Source organism: Felis catus, chromosome D3 (genome assembly GCF_018350175.1).
Source record: "Felis catus isolate Fca126 chromosome D3, F.catus_Fca126_mat1.0, whole genome shotgun sequence".
Lineage (NCBI taxonomy): Eukaryota > Metazoa > Chordata > Mammalia > Carnivora > Felidae > Felis > Felis catus.
This window is the reverse complement of record NC_058379.1, coordinates 8,151,922-8,169,959: the sequence shown is the minus strand read 5'-3', so window position 1 is coordinate 8,169,959 and position 18,038 is coordinate 8,151,922. Positions and strand designations below refer to the sequence as shown.

The window sequence follows — 18,038 nt, the reverse complement described above, 5'->3', positions numbered from 1 at the left end:
TCCAGTGAAGAAATAGGCAGAAAACATGAATAGACACTTCTCTAAAGAAGACATTCGGATGGCCAACAGGCACATGAAAAGATGCTCAACGTCACTCCTCATCAGGGAAATACAAATCAAAACCACACTCAGATATCACCTCACGCCAGAGTGGCCAAAATGAACAAATCAGGAGACTATAGATGCTGGAGAGGATGTGGAGAAACGGGAACCCTCTTGCACTGTTGGTGGGAATGCAAACTGGTGCAGCCGCTCTGGAAAACAGTGTGGAGGTTCCTCAAAAAATTAAAAATAGACCTACCCTATGACCCAGCAGTAGCACTGCTAGGAATTTACCCAAGGGATACAGGAGTACTGATGCATAGGGGCACTTGTACCCCAATGTTTATAGCAGCACTGTCAACAATAGCCAAATTATGGAAAAAGCCTAAATGTCCATCAACTGATGAATGGATAAAGAAACTGTGGTTTATATACACAATGGAGTACTACGTGGCAATGAGAAAGAATGAAATATGGCCCTTTGTAGCAACGTGGATGGAACTGGAGAGTGTGATGCTAAGTGAAATAAGCCATACAGAGAAAGACAGATACCATATGTTTTCACTCTTGTGGATCCTGAGAAACTTAACAGGAACCCATGGGGGAGGGGAAAGGAAAAAAAAAAAAAGAGAGAGGTTAGAGTGGGAGAGAGCCAAAGCATAAGAGACTCTTAAAAAATGAGAACAAACTGAGGGCTGATGGGGGGTGGGAGGAAGGGGACGGTGGGTTATGGGTATTGAAGAGGGCATCTTTTGGGATGAGCACTGGGTGTTGTATGGAAACCAATTTGACAATAAATTTCATATTTAAAAAAAAAGAAATAGACTAGCTTTAGGGTATTTTTTCTGATATACAATTTTTTTATTATAATAAATATTTCTTTATTAAAATAAATAAATAAATAAATAAACCACACTGTCTATGGTGCTTTGTTATGGCAGTCCTACCAAATACACCTCCTTTCTTTCTTTTTAATTGTAACAAATATATCCTGAATATAAAACATAATGCTTAGACTTGGCAGTTTGTCAGATGCTGAAATATAGAATTTCCATATGATCCAACTATTCCACTTCTAGGTATATACCCAAAAGGACTGAAAGCAGGGACTCAAATACATACCCATACACAAATGTCCATAGCAGCATTACTGACAATAGCCAAAAGATGGTAACAACCCAATGTCCACCAACAGATGAGTAGATAAACAAAATGGGATGTATCTATACAATGGAATAGCATTTGGCCATAAAATGGGATGGAGTTCTGATACATTCTACAATATGGATGAACCTTAAAAACATTATGCTAAGTGAAATAAATCAGACACAAAAAGCCACACGCTGTATCATTCTATTTACACGAAATACCCAAAACAGGCAAATCCATAGAGACTGAAAGTAGAATAAAGGTTACCAGATGCTAGGGGAGGAGGGAAATAGAAAGCTGGTGTTTAATGGGTTCAGAGCTTCTATTCGGGAGGATGAAAAAGTTCTAGAGATGGATGGTGATGATGGATGGTGATGATGGTTGTACAACATTGTAAATATACTTAATGCCACTGAATTGTACACTTAGAAATAGTTGAAATCAAATTTATGGTATATATATTTATTTACCACAATTTTTTAAATTGCCAAAAACAAAACCAAAAACTAATGCATAGGCAACTGAGCAATTTTTACATTTTGTGGATATTTCTTTATGGTATTAAAAATATGTACCTTCTTTACAGCATCTAGACTTTCTTTTAGTCTGAGTCTCAAATGGAGGCTGCGGCCAGCTTTCTGTTCAGATTTCCTCATACCCCCCAAAGGCATATAAATGTGTCTTGTAAGCAAATATTCCAGTGGAGACCCCAGCAGGGCCAGCAAGCCAGAAGAACAATATTTGCAAGGATGTGCAAGGAAGAAGGGATAAGCCAGAGGTTGGTGGGTATAAATCTTACCTTTGGCTTTCTTAGGGTGCAACTCAAGCACGGACCTTGCCTGGGGCATTGACTTTGCCATCCACCATCAGGAAAAAAAAATGTCTACTTTCCTAATGGGAATAACTGCCTTCACTTCAGATAAAGCGCTAGAGGACAAGGTTCACAAAGGCACTTGCTGATCCCTGTGTTGAGTCAGGCTCATATGCAGGTAGGCATCGAATGTGCACTGCGACCATTCACAATTTGAGGACTGCCTGGCACAGCACTTGGATTCAGCTTTGCTTGTTCAGGGTACGTCTACAGTTGTTCCTGTTGCCAGGAGAGCAAAGTGGTTGGCCTCCACGGAGGGTGAGGTGGGAAAACCTGTCTGCAGCCAGGCAGAGCCAGTGAGCCATTACTGAGAGTCTTCATGATGCAGAGGCTTCTGAATGTGCCACAGAGGCCTCATCAAAAAAGGGCTGGGAAGGTCGTCCTGGAAATGAAGGTGGCACCCAGGAGAATAAAGGGCAGCTGAAGCTGCTGCCTCATAGAAACACATCCAAATGTCGACCTGAAGCAGAGGGGTAAAATGACAGTGAGCAGAACATTTTAGAAGAGAAAGGAATTCCTGTGGGAAATTCACTTTAAATAAATCCAATCTAAAAGAATCTACATTTACAAAAGAAGTAAATAGTGTGGGTGAAAGTGATTTTTGTTTTACAAAGGGGTTCATAACAAGATAAGATTGCTTTCAATAACATTTCAATGAAATTATATAAAAATGGAGTCCTCCTTTTTAGGAGCTAATCTATCAAAGAGCCTGGGCTGCAAACAAGCAGCTGTGAGAACCCTTGAGACCTCATCTTAGTTTTCTTATTTACAAAAGGAAAAGGCAGGGCTGAATATGATCTCTTAAGCACTTTTAATATGAAAATGATTCCTCCAGGGACGCCTGGGTGGCTCAGTCGGTTAAGCATCGAATTTCAGCTCAGGTAATGATCTCACAGTCTGTGAGTTTGAGCCCCGCGTCAGGCTCTGTGCTGACAGCTCAGAACCTGGAGCCTGCTTCGGATTCTGTGTCTCCCTCTCTTTCTATCCCTCCTCCACTTGCACTCTGTCTCTCTGTCACTCAAAAATAAACATTTAAAAAAAGAGAGAGAGATAAAAATAAAATCCAAAGTCCATACCATCGTCTCTGAGGCCCTATTTGATCTGGCCCCTGACTACCTCTCAGGGTCTTAGCTCACTTCACTCTCCTCCTTGCCCACTACACTCCATTCATACTGCCCTCTTTCTGCTCCTGGAACATACCAAGCTTGTTTGTACCTCAGGGCCCTTACACTTGTTCCCTCTGCCTGGGATCCTTTCTTCCCGATTTTCAGAGTTGGCTCCTTCCTGATGTTCAGATCTCAGCTCAAATGTACTTCCTTAGAGAGGGCCTCCCTTGAACTAGTAGATATATAAGGAATTCAACACCCAGCCAAGGATGCACATTCTTTTAGGGTACACATAGAACATTTACAAAAACAGACATTAATTAGAATATATATTTCCTTCGATGATCAATATGATACAGACTAGGTTCTCCAACTGCGTATCAATGAAATTAGAAATCGATTTTTAATTTTTTTAATTAATTAATTTACTCATTTTGAGAGAAAGAGAGAGGAGAGGGGCAGAGAGATAGGGAGACAGAGAGAGACAATCTCAAGCAGGGTCTGTGCTAATAGCACAGGGCTTGATCCCACAAACCATAAGATCATGACCTGAGCCAAAATCAAGACTCGGTTAATCAAGTTTAACCAACTGAGACACCTAGGTGGCCTAGAAATTGATTTTTTAAAGATGGATTTTAAAAATGTTTGGAAACCAAGTAACATATTGCTAAATTACTTTTGGAAATATTTAAAACTAGATAATAATAAAAACACCATGTCAAAATTGGTGGGACACAGCAAAAGCACTACTTTAAAGGGAAATTTATAGGTTTAAATACATTTATCAGGAAACAAAGTTTAAAAAGACATGACCTACAGTCAGTTAAGCGTCCAACTCCTGATTTGAGCTCAGGTCATGTCTCACAGTTCGTGAGTTCCACACCCGTCTTGCGCTCTGCTCTGACAGTGCGGAGCCTGCTTGGGATTCTCGCTCTCCCTCTCTCTCTCTGCCCCTCCTCTGCTCGTGCCTTCTCTCTCTCAAAATAAATAAACAAACAACAACAAAAAGACATGAGCTAAGCATTCAACTCAAAACACTGGGAAAAAAAGAGCAGCAGAACCAACTGAAAGAAACAAGAAGGAAATAATAACGATTAGGGCAGAAACCATTGAAATACACAGCAACAGAGACAGCTAATAAAACTAAAAGCTGGCTCTATGAAAAAACTAAAAAGACAGAAGCCTTGCCAGAGACGTGTGTCTAATAAAAAGAAGCAAATAAACTAAAGAAAAAGTAGAACATAATGACAGTCACAACAGAATTTTTTTTTAAATATTAAGACGATTATAAAGAACCATGGGATAATAAATTTGCATGGCTCTCTCTGACTGCCCCTACTTACTATTTTTATTGTCTGTTGCCTATCTTCTGGCACTGGAATGTAAACTTCTGGAGGCAGAGGTTTTTGTCTGTTTGGTTCCAGATAAACACCACATACTGTATAACTATTTGATGAACGCATGGATGGATGTCCCCAGTAAGCCAACACAATGAGGTCAGGTGAGTTCTTCCCAACACAGATGTTTCGGTTTGTCTTCAGAAGATTTGCCCAGGTACAAGAACAACTGCAAAGGAATCCTGGAAAAGGTCTCTGGAAGCTGATCCTACCAATGATACAGGGCTACCACACCTTGGTTATTTTGGGAGCCACTCAGAGAAGCTATGACTTTCTGGCTCACAGGCCACAACTGTGCACACATCCTGGATATGAGGAATAACAGAAGGGAAAATAGTTTGGTGGTCCCACAAGAAGTTAAACATAGAATTACCATAGGATGCAGCAATTCCGCTCTTAGGTATATACTGCAAAGAATCAAAACCCAAGGACTCAGACTAATACTTGCACACAACGTGTTCACTGCCACACTATTCACACTAACCAAAAGGTGAATGCAACCCCAATGTCCATCAGCTGATGAGTGGATAAACACACAGGATATGCCCATACAACAGAATATTATTCAGCCAGAAAAAGGAATGAAACACTGATGTGTGCTACAATATGGATGAATCTCAAAAACATTATGCTAAATGGAAGAAGCCAGACACAAAATGTCATGTGTTGTAGGATTCCATTTACATGAAACATGCAGACGGGGTGAATCTACAGAGACACAAAGCAGATTGGCAGTGGCCAGGAGCTGGGAGGGAGAGGGAAGTGGGGAACCACTGCCTAATGGGTGTGGGGTTTCCTCTTGAGGGGATACAAGTGATCTGGAACCAGATAAAGGCAGTGGATGCACAACACTGTGTGTATGTTAAATGTCATGGAATTGTTCACTTTGAAATAGTTAATTTTATGTTATGTGAATACACACACATACCATACACAATACACAATACAAACCAAATACATATTTGGCCAAATGGCTACGTGTTAACATCAATAACCACAGCCCAATGTCTCTGCCATAGTACAAGCATAAATCCGAAGATTTCCCAAAGGTTTGTTATTTCAATTTTACTATTACATTTTACTAATCAAATTTTAAAGTTTGAATTTTATAGTATATGAACATTAATTCCCTAAGACTGTCCCTGGGATTGTTCCACTGAACAATTGGATATTGATTTGATGTTCACTTCAAATTGTTCAAAGGCAGAGCTAAGATACTTTTGGTTGTTTTGCCAGAACAGAGCACTGTTGATAGTGATGTTGCTATCAAATTATCAAATTTTCCTTCCTTCTAGAGACTATACCATTATGGTAAAGACATGTCCTCCTCAACTTCTGTACTTGAAAACTGTGTTGACAATGATGATGCATTTTCATGGAAATGATCCCACAAACTAAAGCTTTGCATACTGTTTGAGGATACTTCCTGAATATTTTCAAAAGCAAGCTACAGATTTTCTTCACTCATATTTTATTTTTATTGTATTTTTTTCAGGTTTTATTTTTAGGCAATCTCTCCACCCAATGTGGGGCTTGAACTCATAACCCCGAGATCAAGAGTCTCATGCTCCACCGACTGGGCCAGCCAAGTGCCCGTCTTCACTCATATTTTAAATTTCTTCTTCTTTTTTTGAATGTTTATTTATTTTTGAGAGAGAGGTAGGGGGAAGGGCAGAGAGAAAGGGAGACAGAAGATCTGAAGCAGGCTCCATACTGACAGCACCAAGCCCTATGTGGGGCTTGAACTCACAAATTGTGAGTTCATGACCTGAGCTGAAGTCAGACGCTTAACCAACTGAGCCCCCCAGGCACCCCACATATTTTAAATTTCTATTATCTTCAGGCCTTTATTCTTATTCAAATTATTATTCAGCCACCAAAAAAACTCTCCTAATAGCCTGCCTATCAATTTTTCTATTAAACTTTTTGAAAGTTCTTTTTATTTTGAAAACAAAATCGTGTCAATCATTATTTTACTTTAGTTATAAATGTATTTTATTTATTTTTTAATGTTTATTTTTGAGAGAGGGAGAGTGAGAGAGACAGTGTGAATGGGGGAAGGGCAGAGAGAGAGGGAGACAGAATCTGAAGCAGGCTCCAAGGCTCTGAGCTGTAAGCACAGAGCCCAATGCAGGGCTGCAACTCACAAACTGTGAGATCATGTCCTGAGCCGAAGTTGGATGCCCAACCAACTGAGCCACCCAGGTGCCCCTCTACATGTATATTTAAACAACTGATAACATTTCAACATATAAAGAACCTAAGGAGACCTTTTTCATTCCAGTTACAACTAGAATACTCACCTACATTCAAAACTGAATATTAATGTAGTAACAACATATTGCAATAACTTATAGGCCTCATTCATACTGCTCACATTGATACTCTGATTGGAGATGATGGTTACTTAGGCAATTCCACATTCATTGATGGCGTAAAGGTTCAGAGAGGCTAGAAATGATGCTGAAGTAGTCAAATGATTACTTGGCTTTCCAGAAACTGAGACCAAAACCAAAGTCAAATGGCAGATTTGGGCCAAACAGAAAGCTGAGGCCAATGGGTCCCACCTCTAATAAAAAGGCTAATTACAGGGAACAGGAGATGAGCCTTCTGGATATTTCTCAGGGCAGGAAAGAGGCAACATTTACCCTCAGCTGGCTCAAAGAAAGTGACTGTAGTTTGTCACCTCACTTCCCATTTAATTTCCTACTGACAGAGAAATGATAAAACAAGAAAAGAGGAAGTAACTGAAGAGAAAAGACGTCTCTTTCACAAACACTTCCTCTTGGTTGAGCTAACTCCCAGGCACGCCATACATCTCTCGTATCTCAGCACAGCTCATGTCACATACCGAACACTTGAGAGTTATCAAACTACTCAGATGCATAGTGTTCAGACTACACTTAAGAACAGGAAAGAACTGGGAAAATTCCAAGAGAAGGCTTTGTGATTTGCTTACATGAACTTAGAGGTGACTATTATCTGTACCCAGACAATGGAAATTCAAAATGTTATTATCAGGTAGATATTTTTGGAGTGTGACAAGTCCTTCCCTCTGTGCTTTTGTTCTCTCTTCGCCACCAATTATTACCAAGAGAAATCTTTAATGACAGACAGGGGCGTAATAACTAGGAAAAAAGCAACATTTCCAGAGTGTTTTATCAAACACTAATGAGACTGAGCTTTTACTCAACTGTAAAATGGGATTCTGAGTATCACTCACATGTAGGTGGTTTTCAGAATAGACAGTGCTATGCAGAGCCAAAGAAACCTGTATTCCATTGTGTTGGATTTAGATCTGCTAGAGCTATTTATTTGGCTAATAAAATACAATAATCGCTGGGGGCTGGGAAAGATTAACACACAGTTCTGTGTATTCTAGAAATTTCTTTCTGTCTTCAATAGAGAACAAAGTAGATGGGTTTTCTTTTTTTTTTTTTTAATCCTGTTTCTAGGTTTATATTAGGATTTAACGACTATATATTTTTTTGAGTATTTATTTATTATTGAGAAACAGAGAGAGACACAGCATGAGCATGGGAAGGGCAGAGAGAAGGGGAGACACAGAATCCAAAGCAGGCTCCAGGCTCTGAGCTGTCAGCACAGAGCCTAACACGGGGCTCAAATTCACAAACCTCGAGATCATGACCTGAGCTGAAGTTGGATGCTTAACCAACCGACCCAGCCACCCAGGCGCTCCTAGATGGGTTTTCGTTATGAGACAAGTTACATAAAACGTGCACCTTTATTGCTTTTTGTTGTTGCTATGTTTTGTTTCATTTTTATTCAGACTTCCAGGTAGGCTTGAAGTGGTTGGATATGAGATCAGGAAAAGTGAGGTTTAGAGGCTACATTTCTTGGAAAGCCTTCCTGCTTCTTGCAACAGTCCCTTCTGTTTTTTGACAGATCTAGTTCAAGTTTAACCAGTACAAGTCTCTTGAGAGTGAAGCTTGGGGTGGACCCAGGGAGTGTGGTAAGCACTGTCAATGGGCGGTGGGGGCCTGGCTCAGAATCCATGCTATCATGAGCCTTCCTGAAGCTAGTTAGTCTAGCTTAGTCCGTCTGAGAGTCACCCACTCACCCCGCTTGCCAAGGGACTTCCCCAGCTTTAGCAACGAAAAACCCCATGTCCTGGCAAACTTTTCAGTCCTAGGCAAACCGGGGCGGCTATCACCTAAGGATTTACCTCTCTTGCTTTAAGCTGTACTATATACATCCTGGGTGGGTTTCAAATCACTATAAACTTTTCAAGTTAAATCTGTGTGCTTTGTAGACTTTGTCTCTTTATATCACCTACCACAGTATCTTTTTCTATCCTTGAATAGGACTCCCACCTAGTTACCACAAAATCATCATTAAATGAGGCAAGCATTTCTACTCTGTTATATTTATTTTTCCACTTAATTTTTAAGAGAAAAAATCCAAATTCACACAAATGGTCTTAAATTTTTTTAAAGCTCTCATTTTGTTTGGGTGAGAGACTTATCTTCTGTGCTTATAAAACTTATTTTGTAGGGGGATATCATTGTCCTAACTGAGTTAGCTTTGTACATCTCCCTTGAGCCCTGGTCCTTTGCCACATATTTGAGTGTACAAAGAAAAACATACACTGAAATCCTCCCAGAAGGAAACAAACAAAACTGTCCTGAGATTAATCACTAACTAAAGTCCTTAATAATAAATTAAATTCTTTGTAGCTTAATCTGAATTAAGAATCTTATGTTCAGAATACTTCTATGGAGTTAGTAACCGTATTAGTTTCCTATTGATGCTGTAACAAACTACCACAAATTTAGTGGCTTAAAACAACACAAATATATTATTTTATAGTTCTGGAGGTCAGAAGTCCAAAATGGGTCTTGTGGGCTAACATCGAGGTTACATTCCTTCTGTAGGCTGTAGAAGGAATTCACCTGTTGCCTTTTCCAGCCTCATTCCTTGGCTCATGGCCTCCAGCTAGCAATCTCTTCCCTCTGACCTGCACTGCTGTTGTCCCAGGCCTTCTCTGACTATGTCTTCAGCAGCCCCTCCTTAACATTTTTGAAGGACCCTTGTGAAAAGCTCACCTGGATAATCCAGGACAATCTCCCCATCTCAAAATCCTTAACTTAATCACATCTGCAATGTCTCTTTTGCCAAATAAGAGAACATATTCACAGGTTTCAGGGATTAGGACATGGATGTGGAGGGGGCACATTATTCTGCCTCCCACAGTAATTAAGACACCATCTTAGAAAGTTACCAGATTTGACACTAATGGCACTGTATCTTTGGGTCTTATTTTCCTGAGTCTGTTGGATAATCCTTCCAAATATTTAGAATCTAATAGTTGTAAGTAAATTTGAGATATTTGATGACACTGTATGCTAGCATCAGGGAGCATGATGAAATGTACGGGGTTTCCAATAACTATCACCTCCATAAGCAAGATTTCTCCCATGTCAAGTTGACCCCCACAATCCTCATTATCCCTTAATCTTGGTACACACCAAGTAGTCGAGCCACAAAAATAATCCCACATAACACTGCACACTGATTTAGAGTGAACAAAACAGCTTCACCGCATCTGAAGGCTGCATAATGAAATAATTAAGAGCCAAGATTCTGGAATCAGACAAACATGGACTCAAATCCTGCCTCAACTGCTTGCATGGACTCTCAGAGTCTGTTGTTCTCTTAAATGCCTACCTCATGCTTCATGGGAGACTGAATGAAATGAAGTTTATGAAGCATTTAGCAGTGTCTTGGCTGTTTTTATTACTATCATAAAGACAATGCCATACTTGACACTGTAACACTGATCTCCATTTGACATAAAGAAACACTGCCAAAAAGTTAATAGCTCTAAGGATGCACAACCAGTAAATAACCATATTCCAGTGCCTGGCATACAAAGGACCCATTCCTGAATACCTTGTTTTCAGTTAGAGCAGACCCAGTCCCTACATGTCAACCTCACAACTGTCCCATTACCTCCTGAGTTCGCAACTTCATCCCCTATGCATCCTCTACTCTCTGTCACCTTCCAAAGGGGGTGGCGTCCAAGGTCTTTTTTACATCCAAGACCAAATGTCAAAGGCATTCGGATTTCAAAACACAGTTACAGAAAAACATCCAGTTCAGCAGCAAGAATATCATACTTCCCATTTTCTCTGTTTCAATAACCTGTAATCCCTGCTACCATGAATGAGAGAAGATATTTGCGGAGCATATATCTGATACAGAATTGTACCCAAATACATAAAGAACTCTTAAAACTTGAAGGGGCAAATCACTCAATTAAAAAAATGGGCAAAGGATCTGAACAGACATTTCTCCAAAGATGTACAGATTGGCCAACAAGCACATGAAAAACTCAATTATCATTAATTATGGAAATGCAAATCAAATATACATACAAACATTTACATGTTTGAGTATGGGTAGATTACAGTCCATATTGATTATTTTCAGGAATCCTACTGAGATATTAGAAAATATTTCTTGTTAAAGGGACTCTGGGTTGGATAGGGTTGGGACACACAGAGGATTATCTGTGATTAGCACATGGCCTCTAAAAGAAGAGGGTTTTTTTTTTCTTCCACAACAGCTTCAGGCTTAAGGACTCCGTGGGGAAAGAAACAGTAAAATTATAAAATAATTTATTCCTCACTTTTGCTACCAACATGTTCTATATTTAGGGGATAGGCTGTTTCTGGAGGTATATATAATTATACATTTGGACTACATGTATCTGTCATTATGTTATACAATGACGTATTTCACAAGGTCTATGTGCCAGATAAGTAAATCTTACATCTTTTAAATGCCCGAACATTTAATTTAAACTTTTTTTTTTCATTAAAGATACTCCTGAACAAAGAATACAGCTTCATCTGACAGGCCTTTTGTGGCTCAAGACCATTGTAACAAACATCATTCTTACCATGCTATAACCAAATGATGCCCTAAGGTGCACTGAGGTCAGCCACCGCAAGCCTCTCAAATAAATGGTCCTAGACTTATGCGCTTTTTGGAGTTTTTGGCTCTACTTTTCCCAAAGACTTGTTTTTATGGGCTATTAATTTCTTTTTTACTGCTCTTAGTATTGGTGGCTTCAGGCAATTCCTCCCTTTAATTGGCTGCATTGATACAAATATTTAATGCCCACATTACTGGTGACAATACATCTTTCACCTCTTGGAACCCAGCACTATAGCCAAAGTCTTTTCAATTCCAAGTTTCAAAGCCTACTAGGTTAAGGAGGGGGAAAATTAACATTAATTATGAGGCTATGAAGACATCTTAGTGGGAAAAGTGAAGCAAGGGGGCAGAACCAGGAAACGAAACTCAGCAGAAACCAAAGAGGCCATTTTCTTAGTCGCTCTCACCTCTGTGCCCCTTTGCCCATTTGTCTCATTCTTTTGTTTCTGCAGACTCCCCTTCTGGGCTTCTCCATGGACATGACTCTGCCACAACTGGAAGGTTACATCAACTCAGTTCTGGTCACTTGCAGAGAACAAAGAACTTCTTCTCTCCAATTGCCACAGTCCCAGAGGAGAGAATCCGGTTGGCCCTTTGGGGTTAGGTTTCCTGTGTGGCCCAAATGATAAGGTCACACAGTATAAAAATGGCTGTTGGGGCCACCTCTGCAAGGGAGGGCAGTTTTTAGAGGAAGAGCATTGTGGTAAACTGGCTTAGTGTACAACAAAGGAGCCAGATGATTCATATGTCAGAACTTAATCTAAATTAAAAATAAGCTCTGTGTGAGGGCCCGAGGAGCTCCCCTGTGAAGAAAAAAACATGAGGTTTGGCCCCATTTTTGTGTATGTATATTGTTTTTTTCTGAGGCCTTGGTTGTCTATTCCCTGTTTCTTTTCTTTTCTTTTCTTTAATTTGATATGATTCACACACCGTACAAATCACCCTCTTAAAATGTGCAGTTTGGTGACTTTCAGAATATTCACAAGGGTTCTATAATTATCACCATTATGCAATTTCTGGAACATTTCATCACCCCAAACAAATTTCATACTCATTGGCAATCAATCCCCATTATTCTTTTCCCCCAGCCCTAGGTAACTGCTAATCTACTTGCTACTTTTCCTACTCTGGACATTTCATACGAACAGAATCACATAAGATTTGGCCTTTTGTAACTGGCTTTTTTCAGTTAGCATTATGTTTTCAAGGTTCACGCACATTGCAGCATGTATCTGGGTTCCATTTCTTTTTATGGCTAAGAAATAGTCCATTGTCTGGACATACCACATTTGTTTCCCCATTCATCAGCTGATAGACGTTTAGGTGATTTCCACTTGTTGGCTACCAGGGATGATGCTGTGAACACTGATGCACAAGTTTTTGCATGAACATCTTTTCAATTCTCTTGCTGTACAGAACACTGTCACCTGGTAATTGTGTAACATTTTGAGGAACGGCCAAACTGTTTTCCAAAGGGGCTGTACCATTTTACTTTCCTGCCAATTATACAGCAGTGTAGGAGTCTTCCAATGTATCCATAGGCTTGCCATCTTTTTGATTGTCCCTCATCTTAATTATAACCATGCTAGCGGATGAAGTGGGATCTCACTGCGATCTTGATTTGCATTTCCCTAGTGCAGGACACTGAACATCTTTTTATGTTCTTATTGACCATTTTGTATCTTCTTTGTAGAAATGTCTATTCAAATCCTTTGCCCATTTTCAATTGGGTTGTCATTTTACTGATGACTTATAAAAGTTAAATAAGAACTCTTAGTTAGGATATTTAAGATACTATACCCTTATCAAATACATGATTTGTAAATATTTTTCACATTCTGTATTCTTTTCATTTTCTTGATGTCCTTTGAAGCACAAAAGTTTTACATTTTGATGAAGCCCAATTTGTCTTTTTTTCACCTGTGCTTTAGGCATCATGCCTAAAAAACCACTGCCTAATCCAAAGTCACAAAGATTCACACCTGTTTTCATTTGAGTCTTACAGTTTTGCTCTTATGCTTAGGTCTTTGATGCATTTGGAGTTAATTTTTATACATGGTATGAGATAGGGGTCCAACTTCATCATATGCATGTAGATTTCTAGTTGTTCCAACACCATTTATTGAAAAGACTTCTTTCCTTATTGAATTATCTCGGCACCTTTAATGAAAATCTCATTTTTTAAAAACTAAATTCCCAAGGTTGCTCAGTAACTGACTATACTCAGTCAAGTATACAACAAATATGCAACTGGATGTGACTTAAGATGTAGGTATGTGAAAAGTCCCAGCTGTAATCAGCAGTTACTTTCACTTTATATAAACTAAGATTACTCTGGCTAGTACAATGGATATATTTTTATTTATTTATTTTGAGAGAGAGAGTGCATGCAAGCAGGGGAGAGGCAGAGAAAGAGGGAAGAGAGAATCCCAAGCAGATTCTGGGCTGTCAGTGCAGAACCTGATGCAGGGCTTGATCTCACCAATCTCGAGATCATAACCTGAGCTGAAATCAAAAGTTGGACACCTAACACTAAGTGACACCCAGGTGCCACTATATTCACTATCTTGACTAGTGATAGTTCCCTGGATATATACACATGTCAGACTTAAACAACTGTACGCTTTAAATATGTGCAGTTTACTGTACATCAATTATACCTTAAGAAAGTGGTTTATTTTTATTTTTATTATATTTTAAATTTAAATCCTAGTTAGCATATAGTATAATAATGATTTCAGGAATAGAATTTAGCAATTCATCACTTACATATAACACCCAGTGCTCATCCCAACAAGTGTCCCCCTTAATGCCACTTACCCATTTAGCCCATCCCCCCACCCAACACTCCACCAGCAACCCTCAATTTGTTCTATTTAAGAGTCTCTTATGGTTTGTCTCCCTCTCTGTTTTTATCTTATATTTGCTTCCCTTCCCTTATGTTCATCTGTTTTATTTCTTAAAGTCCATGAGTGAAATCATATTTGTTCCTCTGACTTATTTCACTTAGCATAACACACTCGAGTTCCATCCATGTTGTTATAAATGGCAAGATTTCATTCTTGTTGATCGCTGAGTAATATTCCATCACACACACACACACACACACACACACACACACACACACACACCCCTTTTTTTTTTTAATTTTTTCTGAATGTTTTTATTTTTGAGACAGAGAGAGACAGAGCATGAACGGGGGAGGGGCAGAGACAGAGGGAGACACAGAACACACCCCACATCTTCTTTATCCATTCATCAGTCATTGGACATTTGGGCTCTTTCCATACTTTGGCTATTGTCGATAGTGTTGCTATAAACATTGGGGTACATGTGCCCCTTCGCATCAGCACTCCTGTATCCTCCGGATAAATACTAAATAGTGCAATTTCTGGGTCATAGGGTAGTTCTATTTTTAATTTTTTGAGGAATCTCCATACTGTTTTCCAGAGTGGCTTCATTCCCACCAACAGTGTAAAAGGGTTCCTTTTTCTCAGCATCCACGCCAACATCTGTTGTTGCCCGAGTTGTTAACGTTAGCCATCTGACAGGTGTGAGGTGGTATCTCATTGTGGTTTTGATTTGTATTTCCCTGATGATGAGTGACATCGGTTGGCCATCTGGATGTCCTCTTTGGAAGTGTCTGTTCATGTCTTTTTCCCGTTTCTTCACTGGATTATTTGTTTTTGGGTGTTGAGTTTGATAAGTTCTTTATAGATTTTGCATACTAACCCTTTATCTGATATGTCATTTGCAAATATTTTCTCCCATTCTGTCAGTTGCCTTTCAGTTTTGCTGATTGTTACCTTCACTGTGTAGAAGCTTTTTATCTTGATAAGGTCCCAATAGTTCATTTTTGCTTTTGTTTCCCTTGCCTCTAGAGACATGTCAAGTAAGAAGTTGCTGCAGCTGAGGTCAAAGAGGTTGTTGCCTGTTTCCTCCCCTAGGATTTTGATGGCTTCCTGTTTTACATTTAAGACTTTCACCCATTTTGAGTTTATTTTTGTGTATAAGAAAGTGATCCAGGTTCATTCTTCTGCATATTGCTGTCCAGTTTGCACAACACAATTTGCTAAAGAGTCTGTCTTTTTTCCACTGGATAATATTCTTTCCTTTGTCAAAGATTAGGTTGCCATATGTTTGTGGGTCCATTTCTGGGTTCTCTATTGTGTTCCATTGATCTGAGTGTCTATTTTTGTGCCAGTACCATACTGTCTTGATGATTACAAGCTTTGTAATACAGTTTGAAGTCTGGAATTGTGATGCCTCCAGTTTGGTTTTCTTTTTCAGGATTGCTTTGGCTATTTGGGGTCTTTTCTGGTTACATACAAATTTTAGGATTGTTTGTTCTAGCTCTGCAAAGAATGCTGGTGTTATTTTGATAGGGATTGCTTTTAAGTTGTTTTTTTTTTTTTTGATGTTTATTTATTTTGGAGAGAGAGTGCACACACAAGTGGCAAGCGGAGGAAGAGCAGAGAGAGAAGGAGACAAGGGATCCAAAGCAGGCTCCACACTTTCACTACAGTGCCTGATGGAGGGCTCGAACCCACAATCACGACCTGAGCCAAAGTCAAATGCCTAACCGACTGAGTCACCCAGGTGCCCCAAGAAAGCAGTTTTTAAAAACAGGTAAACTAAGGGCAAGAATGTACATGAAGTAACTTTCTTTTCCTAATCATTTTTCAAGATCAGCTTCTCTGGTTGGTCCTAAGGATAGATTACCAACTAGTAATTTAGGAAAACTTGTTTATACATTTCTCTTACCTGCTTTGTTCCCAAACACAAGCAAACCATTTAAATTCAAGATTTTTAAGGCTGGGACCATCTCATTACTATTGGATAAGTATGAATGAGAGCTAGAACTGAGTTTGGGCCCTTAAGGAAAGCATTTTTAAGTTTCCTTCCAATGAGAATTTAGCAACTGGATTTTCCTTTTCTACATAGAATTTAAGACCTCCCAAAGGCACCAAGCTCCATTTTAGCAGAGATTTCATCTATCTGTTCGCCCTCATACCCGTAGCATTAAGAATACTGCCAAGCACACAACAGGCACTCGGTAAATATCTGTCAAATGAATGAATAAAATTCCACTTAAGCTGTCACCACCTTTTCTTGGGACCATTTTGGACTGAGGCAGGTGGCAGTTCTATGCCTCCTTCTAACTCAACAATTCCATCTCTAGAGGTAGATATTGTCTGTTTTCTCCAAATTTTCTTATTATTCACTTTTTTGTATCTGGATAAATAAGGCGGTATGGCTTAGGAAACTCACATCCAAGAAATGAACTAAAATATTATATCAAAGATTATGCCTAGGATCCACAAACTAGAAGCAACCAGATAAGAACAGTTAGGAAAATCACGGCATACCCTCTGTAAGAAATAGTCCATTTATTAAAAATGAACATTATTCATGCTCTGTCTCTGTCCCAAAAAAAATAAACGTTAAAAAAAATGAACATTATAACTAGACTGCAGTAACACAGAAAACAGCAGTGTAAACCAGAAAAAACATCATCATCGCCTATGATATACAAACTACAACTTTATACATATCTACCTGTGAGAATTCATACTTCATGAAGGCAGGCTGTTTGGGTTTGTTCTGTTCACCGAACAGTGCCCAGCGTATTGAAGGTGCTTATTAATGCTTGTTGAATGAATTAATGAAACTAAATATAAAACATATCTTTGAAAACATACCTGAAAGGGAATGAGCAAACGTGGAAAATTATGTTCGAGTAGCGGAACTGTGGGTGTTTCCTCCACTTCCCTCTATTTTCCAAGTCTCCCTAAAGTTGTGATAAAACTGTCTCAGTTGAAAGGATGGTCACAGAAACCCCTTCCTTGTCCTGTAGCTAAGGAAGCATCTGAATTGGAGTAGGGATGCGACCTGACTCCAATTCCAAGAGGGCCACTTGAAAGGGTGTGGGACTCCAGCCAAGGGCTCCTCGGGCACCTGACAACCTCCTCCAGAGGTTGAGAAGGCACAAGTTTGGACCTCCAAAGGGACTACTTTTTCTTCTATGTTGCCCCCGTCCCCGACAGGTCACTCGTACCTCCTAAACCACCTAAAGGAGTCGCTCACTATCCCCCCGCCCTCCCACTTCAGCCCCCCTGAGGCGTAACTCATTCCCAAGGGAGCGGTCACTCTCTCCTCCATGGCTCTATCTCCACCAAGCCGGTCACTTGTTCTCCCCGGCCCTCCAGAGGGCCATTCATTCACGGAGAGAGGGTCACTCCTTCCTGATAGAACCAATCCCACTTTGCGGGGGTCGCTCGCTCTCCCCGGCCCTACTGACGGGGTCACTCGTCCTCAAGGGGGAGCTCACCCCTTCCCCACCGGCCCCACTCTCCGTGGAGAGAGCCGCTCGTACCGAGGCGGAGCGTCGCCTTCGCCCGGCCCCAGCCTCGAGGCGCAGCACCGCCTCCTTCCGGGCCCTGCCTCGCGCGTGGCGGCGCCGCGGGCTCCCGGAGGCCTGGGCGGGGCTCCCGCGCGGATACGAGGCGG

General features: G+C 40.1%; 1 protein-coding gene across 1 annotated transcript in view; it reads right to left on the bottom strand.

Annotated features, from left to right (window-relative positions):
* Positions 1-18,037, bottom strand: part of IFT81 (intraflagellar transport 81) — a 229,327-nt gene extending 211,290 nt beyond the window's left edge. The window contains exons 1-2 of the mRNA XM_045041408.1: positions 17,905-18,037; positions 17,231-17,319 (exon numbers count right to left, since the gene is read on the bottom strand). The gene's annotated coding sequence lies outside the window, so the exon portion shown is untranslated. The remainder of the gene's footprint in view (positions 1-17,230; positions 17,320-17,904) is intronic.
* Between the last annotated feature and the right edge of the window lies 1 nt (position 18,038).